The following is a 7,330-nucleotide window of genomic DNA, read 5'->3' on the forward strand; positions in this document are numbered from 1 at the left end:
ATCTGTTTATGGCATTTTCATGCATGTTTGAACAACCTAGGGTTGCTGTACAGGGCAATTTGCATAAATGACATTTAAATAAGCACATATGGAGTTTGAATTTGAACCCTTGGTTCAAACCAACTTCATTTAATATGGTTGCTAGTTGCATTAGCTGAATCAACAGTATATTTCCATGACATTCTCATGCATCATAATTGTTGCATTGCATTGATTGTGTTCCTCCTTGTTTGCCGGTATTTGTCCCCTCTCGATAGACGTGGTTCCTACGACGAGTTCGGTGACACCGATGAAGAACTATAATATCTTCAGAAGTGCCAGGCAAGCACAACGCCCTTGTTCATTCTGATACAAGCCCACTCTCTCGCTCCTGCTCTCTTTTACTGCATTAGGACAACAACAATTCATCTTTTACTTGTTGCGGTAGTTGAACCCCTTATCCTCTGCATGACCTGTCATTGCCACAGTAAATAGATGAAACCCACTAGCATGAGTAGGAGTTGTTTGAGCCCTGATGTGCCTACTCATTCATGCTTGTTCGTCATGCCTGCTACTTCTTAGAGTTGAGTCAGGTCTGATTCATCGGGGGTGAATTGGAACAGTGATGAACATGTCCTACTGTGTGTGAGCTAAGTGTGTGAACACGATTTGGTAAAGGTAGCGGTGAGAGGCCATGTAGGAGTACATGGTGGGTTGTCTCATTGCAGCCGTCCTCAAGAACTGAGTTCTGTGTCTGTGATCCATGAACAGCTACTACCACTCATTGGGATCCTTAATTGACCCACTTGGCTTCTTAATCACCCTAGTACTCTGTCGAGGAGTTGCAACTAGTTTCTGGTGTTTGTAGGTTATGTGTTGGCAGCCGTGCGTAGCGCTGACCCTAGGGGTGGGCTATGATGCGGTAGATACACCGTGGCCGGGCATGCCGGGCGCTCGTTTGGTGTCTCGGAACCCTGTACACATCGTTCGGGGCCGTATGTGGAAACCTCGGCCGGACTCCCTGCGGATGGAACCTGGATAGGCGATAAACCTGGACTAGAGACTTGAGTGTTTAGGTAGGCCGTGGCCGACACCCTCGTTGGGCTTCCGCTTTAAGGTTGCCGAGTACATATCATGTAAACAATGGTAAGTGGTGGGAGCGTTTGTGAAGAAGTACACCCCTGCAGGGTTAACATTATCTATTCGAATAGCCGGATTCCTCGGATATGGAAACTTGGACCCCTTGCATAGTTCATAGACAAGTGAAAGTGGATACTCTAAAACTTGCAAGATAAGCATGAGTGCTATGGATGGCGTTCTCGCAGGGAGACGGGAGCGGATCCATAGTGGTGTATTGGTATGGTGAATTTGTGGACTCGTGTGCGCCACCTCAAAAGAGTTACTTGCAGTCGTAGTTCAGGTTAGCCACTGAGTCAAAGCTGGCTTGCTGCAGTTAAACTCCACCACCCCTTTATTGATACCGATGCATATGTAGATAGTTCTGATGTAAGTCTTGTTGGGTACACTTGTACTCATGTTTGCTTATTTTATGTTTTGCAGAGAGACGTCAGTCTCTCTAGTAGTTCCGTGTGGACTTCGACGTTTAGCTTGATACCTCAGCTACGATCTTGTGCCCTCAGCAGGATCTGGTAGATAATTAGGCTTCTCAGCCTTTTCATTTGTAGATGTCTGTACTCAGACATGTTAAGCTTCCGCATGTGCTTTGACTTGTATGCTCTGAATGCTGGGTCATGAGACCCTTGTTTGTAATATCTCGCTCCTCGGAGCCTAATAAATACTTGAGTCGTAGAGTCTTGTTGTGATGCCATGTTGTATGTACTCATATCGGGCATATTGTGTGTATGATTGAAATGCTTGGTATGAGTGGGATCCGACAATCTAGTTGTTTATCCTTGGCAGCCTATCATATGGGAAAATGTGGTCTAGTGCTTTCTGAGCGATAGTAGTCCGCTACAGCCCGGTTCACTGGAGTCCTGCTAGCCCAGCACTACTGCTCGGGACACTTGACTGGCCGGCATGTGTTTCACTTCGTTCCTGTGTCTGTCCCTTTGGGGAAATGTCACGCGGTGACTTCCGGAGTCCTGCCTAGCCTGCTACGGCCCGGGTTACCGGAGTCCTGTTAGCCCAGTGCTACAGCCCGGATTCACACGTTGATGACCGACATGCTCGATGTGATTCATGTATGCCTGTCCTCATGGGTTAGCGCCGCTTTGGGTTCACGACTAGCCATGTCGGCCCGGGTTCTCTGTCATATGGATGCTAGCGACACTATCATATACGTGAGCCAAAAGGCGCATACGGTCCCGGGCCATGGTAGCGCGACACCCGTGGGAATACCGTGCGTATGGCCGCAAAGTGATATGAGGTGTTACCGGCTAGATTGATGTGACTTGGAATCGGGGTCCTGACAGCGTTGGTATCAGAGCCTGATTGCATGTAGGTTTACCAAGCCAACTGGTCGAAGTTGTGTCTAGAAATGCTTTAGTTATGTAGGGGAATTTATTGTGGAAGGGAACGTAAGGCTCTTTTTACTCCTTTACCTTAGGCCCTCTGATCTGAGTCATTCTCTTCTCATTCTACGCGGGTTAAGAAACTAGGCCTTCTCATCTATCTATCAGGATGATGTGTTACTAATCCGTAAACTTATAGGATTGTTGGATTCAAGTCTCAGTTCAGTTCCTTTTACCTCTGTATGCTCATAGCTGGCCTCAGAACCTTGATATTGTAATGTTGAGTGGTCATGCCACTATTTTGCAGGATGTCTTAAATCTTTTTGAGCATTCACAGCCGTTATGTTGTCCGAGTCATTCCAGGTTTCTAAGTAGTCTGATGCATTTGCAAACCCCTTCCTCCTGTTCCTGATGTCCATTTGGGCAAGATTAATCACACTAACCGGTCAGTTGAGGTACTCTATTGCCTCGACATATATGTTGGAGCTATTATTATGACCCTAGATGTTTTAGGGAGTCACCTAGTAATCTAGCCATGTTTTGTGTTCCCGGTGTGATGATTCTGGCCACCATTCTCAAAAGCATCCCGTGATGCCATGTAGTGGTAGGTATTCTATTCATGGGTTCTTGAACCCGAGATTCACCCAACTTACCTCATGTTGATAGTGTTGGTAGTTCCTTTAGGATATTAGTAACCTTGCGACAGCCCTCGAGGTCCGTGGTATTTTTCCTTCCAAATACCATGAACCGTTAAGGCAGAAGTTCTTTGAACCAAAATATCACAATCAGAGTACTCTTGAGGAGTTCTCCATTCATAATTGTGATTCTGTCAATTCTACCTTTCTGCATGGGTTATCCGTAAGAAACCTGTTGAACTTGATTCGACATACTAATCTATGCATCCACAACTCAGAAAGTTATATGTTCCTTTGAGTTGTCCCTCTTTAGTTGTGCATTCATGTTATCGATGCTTATTTTTCTCATGGTCCGTCGACCCGTTCTATTTCAGAATGACTAGGAGAAACAAACTCCAGTACCTCATCCATATCTAGGATTGGATCAAAGCAGTTGTTTTCCACAGATGAAAATGCCAATCCAGCTTTTGATTATGTTCTACCCTGAAGTATTGCCCTCTTTATGTCAGGAATATCATAGGAATTGCACAACCTCCTATGAACTCTTGATACAGTGATACTTCTCGCCATCATTGTTCATTCCTCGGTCCCGTGCTGTCGCAACCGGAATGCCGACAAGTGAATCGTGATGTGTGAAATCAATACTCCGAGCAACTCATTGCTTGGTAGTAAATGGACAATATTCTCATTCTTAGCGTGTTGGTTATTGAACTACCATTCTAAGATTGATCATGCTACCTAGTCCATATTTTCGGGTGCACTCATCGACCAAGGAGTTAGGACTGTGACAATCCCTCGCTCCTTGATCATATCGTCTTGCCTGAAAAGCAAGATTGTTCTCGAGCTTAATAACATATCGGTGGTTCGTGATTTTCCGAATATCTTCTCGGAAGTATTACCCGATTGTCACCTGACCGCTATGTTGAGTTCGTGATCATGTTGGTTTTCCTCCAAACCACCCATCCTCCAAGAATCTATGTTGGATACCCTGAGCTAGTTGGTTAAGCTAAACAACAACTTGGAGAGTTGGAAGATGAAAACTTGTCCGACTTAGTTCATCACTAAGGGATATCCTTGTGTGTGTGTGTGTCTTGAAGAAAGATGATATCTTCATCGACTGATCCCCGTGATCAGCTGTTGAATCTATTATCTTGTCCAAACCTTGATTTGAGTGTGGGCTATCGTCAAATCAAATCAGAACCAATGATGTTCGTAATGTTTTCTTACTTGCGGTTGTCCCTCGAGCATACACCATTATTTCTTTGGTCTGACCAATACTATCACATTGTTCACATAGTGGTGGAAGTCCAGTGATATGGAAATCCCGATGAGTTTCTGTTGAGCCCATCAGTGGCATTTTGTCTCCTCCATGATTGTGTTGAACATCCAGCTAGTGTTGGAAACTTGAGTAAGCATTTTCTTCACGCCCCGTTCATGAAGTATATGTTTGGATGAAATAAGTGACTTCCTTTGATCCACGTGCATTTGATGTAAGTTGCCGCCGTGAATTAGGAAAGTATGTTTTGCTTCCTCTGGAATCATCCCAAGTCAGTCATGCACGTGTGAAGTACTCTATGGTCTGATAGACTGATCATCTTCATTCCATACGTATCCATAGCACACCAAGCCACTGATTGACTTGTTCAGGGAGAAGAAGTTCTCCATAAGAGCTAATCATATGACTTATGCAAGGACTTCGATATCCTTGATGATGGTTCCCATCTAGGACTCGACAGTGTTTCATTGTAATACTACTATGTGATCATGCTTGTCTGGGACAACATGTTCACATGTGTTTAGCAGAACCAGCTCATGTTTTGGAGCTTACTACCGTAGTTCATTTCCCCGAGAATCTCGCAACGTCGTCTCGTCGATTTGTGTTGCCAACCTTCATTTTCCTTTCAAGACTCGATGAGTCTGGAATATCCTGACACCAACCAGATCTGGATCTCAGGCAGATATGATGGTTGGAGCATTTTCCAAGAACTATAATATTGGTCCCTCGATAACCGGTAAGTGGATGTCGTGACCAACACATCCAGCCGGAATACCTATAATTGTAGTATCTCGATTGAAGAAAGTTGGCCACCTCCCCATGAGGAATTTGTAGGATTTACCTCCCTAGTTAATCCTTACGGATTCTTGTGCTCCCGAAGTCCGATCTTTTACTTGATGTTCTATATATCAAACCATATCTATGAATGGGATACACTAGCACATCAAGGAGAACATTAGAAGCGGAGTGCTATATGTCTCTCGGTCGATCATCCAGATTTTGTTTCCTTGGCTTTGCTAAGGTGAAATCTGAGAAAGTGTTATCTTCCTTTGCATCTGCATCACCCATCACCATTCACCATGGTGGTATGTTGTGCTGCCAGGATCCTTGACACGGATATTGGTAAGACCTTGATGAATATGGAGATGCTCAAGTTCTTGAGAGCACGCGCAAGCACCGGGTTTTACCGTTGGCGCTAACTGGGATTTGCTTCCAGTTTCCTCGGTTATGTTATAACCTTTTCAAACAGTGGACTCACTCTCGACTGTTGAGTTCTTCCCTAGTTACTAGAATCATTCCCAACAATTGCATTTTGTTCCCAGCTTGCACCTCAGTAGTTGTTGTTCAGGATCATCTTCAAAAGTGGACTTACCATGGGTCTCATCCATTTCCGATGATCAGAAAAAAATCATCCATTGCGTTGTCTTCAACAAGATAGTCCACATCATCCATTCTAGTCGGAGTATGCCATTCTTTGAACTTCTTAAAACGATCGTTGTGATTGCCTTAGGCTGGTATAGAGAGTTTCAATGATCTTTGTATCAAAAGTAATTCTTTTTGCCACTTAAGGGAATAGTTCTTCGAGTCACCTTCCCCGAGGTGCCCCGTTTCGGAATCATGGCAATTTCCCTCGCTACTTTGAAACCCTCTTCAAATTGTTTCTTCTGTCGCTCCTGATGCAAGTTTTGCTTCTCAGCTCCAGAGATGTTTCTATGTCTCATCCCATGAGTTGATCTTGTGATCATCAAGATGATCCTAAGTTGCTCGAACCTCAAGAAGATAGATTCTTCTAAATTTTCCCTTTCTTATTGTTGTCATGTTGGATGTAGTTCTCAAAGCAAGACGTCAAGATCAATGTGATGCAATATATCGGTATCTTCGAGAAGGGCAGTTCGATCAAGAAGACTGTGATAGTTTTGTGACCCCTCTGTCTTGTTACTTCACTTCTTGAATCTCGGGACGAGATTCTTGTTTTAGTGGGGGTGAGTTGTCACACCCCTAGTGCTAGTATGCTCTGAGCTAGCTAGTCTTGTGTTGCATCATGTTTAAATTCTTATGAATTTGAATTGGGGACTGTTGAAACCCTAGCACAGATGAATCCAACTAGGTTCAAATTAAAAAAATATCATTTTCAATGATCCCAAAATTCCTTTGGAAAAGTTCATCATTTTTGAATTGGTCTAAAACCTCTGCCAAAAATGGTGCACAATTTCCTAGGTCACTTTGGATTTTTGAATGAATTCATAAAGTATTTGAATTTGGGCATTTAATTGCTATAAATAATTAAAATGCCCAAATAATTCTAAAAGTGGTTGAGGGCTATTGGATATATTCTCAAAAGTGCCCACAATTATTTTCAGGGTTTCTGAAAATGCCTTAGCATTTTATTTAAGTCAAAACAGTTACAGAAATAATAGAAAACCAGAAAATAGAGGAAAGAGAGAGAAAGAGTTTACCTGGGCTTCTTACCTGCAGTAGAGCCGGCCCAGCTCCTGTTCTGGCCCAACCCACCAGGGGCTCCTCGGTCTTCTTCCTCCTTCGACAGAAGGACAGAGGGCGCGTGCCCGATGCGCGCGACCACGCGCCGCGCCACCTCCTGCTTCCCGACGCTGCCCTGACGTGCCAACGAGCGCCACGCACCCCCTGGACCCTCTTGCTCACTCCCTCGATCTCATCTCCCTCCTCTGCTCTCTCTCTCTCTCTCTCTCTCTCGCCAACTCAACGCACCGGAGTGCGCCGCCGCAAAACACCGCGACCACCGCCGTCCCCTTGCCCCGTGGCCGTGCCCCGAGCTCCGCCCAGGCTCCAAGTACCTCTCCGTCGACCCACGCAAGCTCAGACGACCCCAAGACGACGTGGTGGCCTTCTTCCCCGTCGACGGCCGCCGGATGCCGCCGCCCGATTCACCGTCTCCGCCGTCTCCTCGAGGCCACTGAGCTGCTCAACGACCTCCCAGTGAGCTCGCCCCT

This window comes from Triticum dicoccoides, chromosome 4A, assembly GCF_002162155.2.
Source record: "Triticum dicoccoides isolate Atlit2015 ecotype Zavitan chromosome 4A, WEW_v2.0, whole genome shotgun sequence".
Lineage (NCBI taxonomy): Eukaryota > Viridiplantae > Streptophyta > Magnoliopsida > Poales > Poaceae > Triticum > Triticum dicoccoides.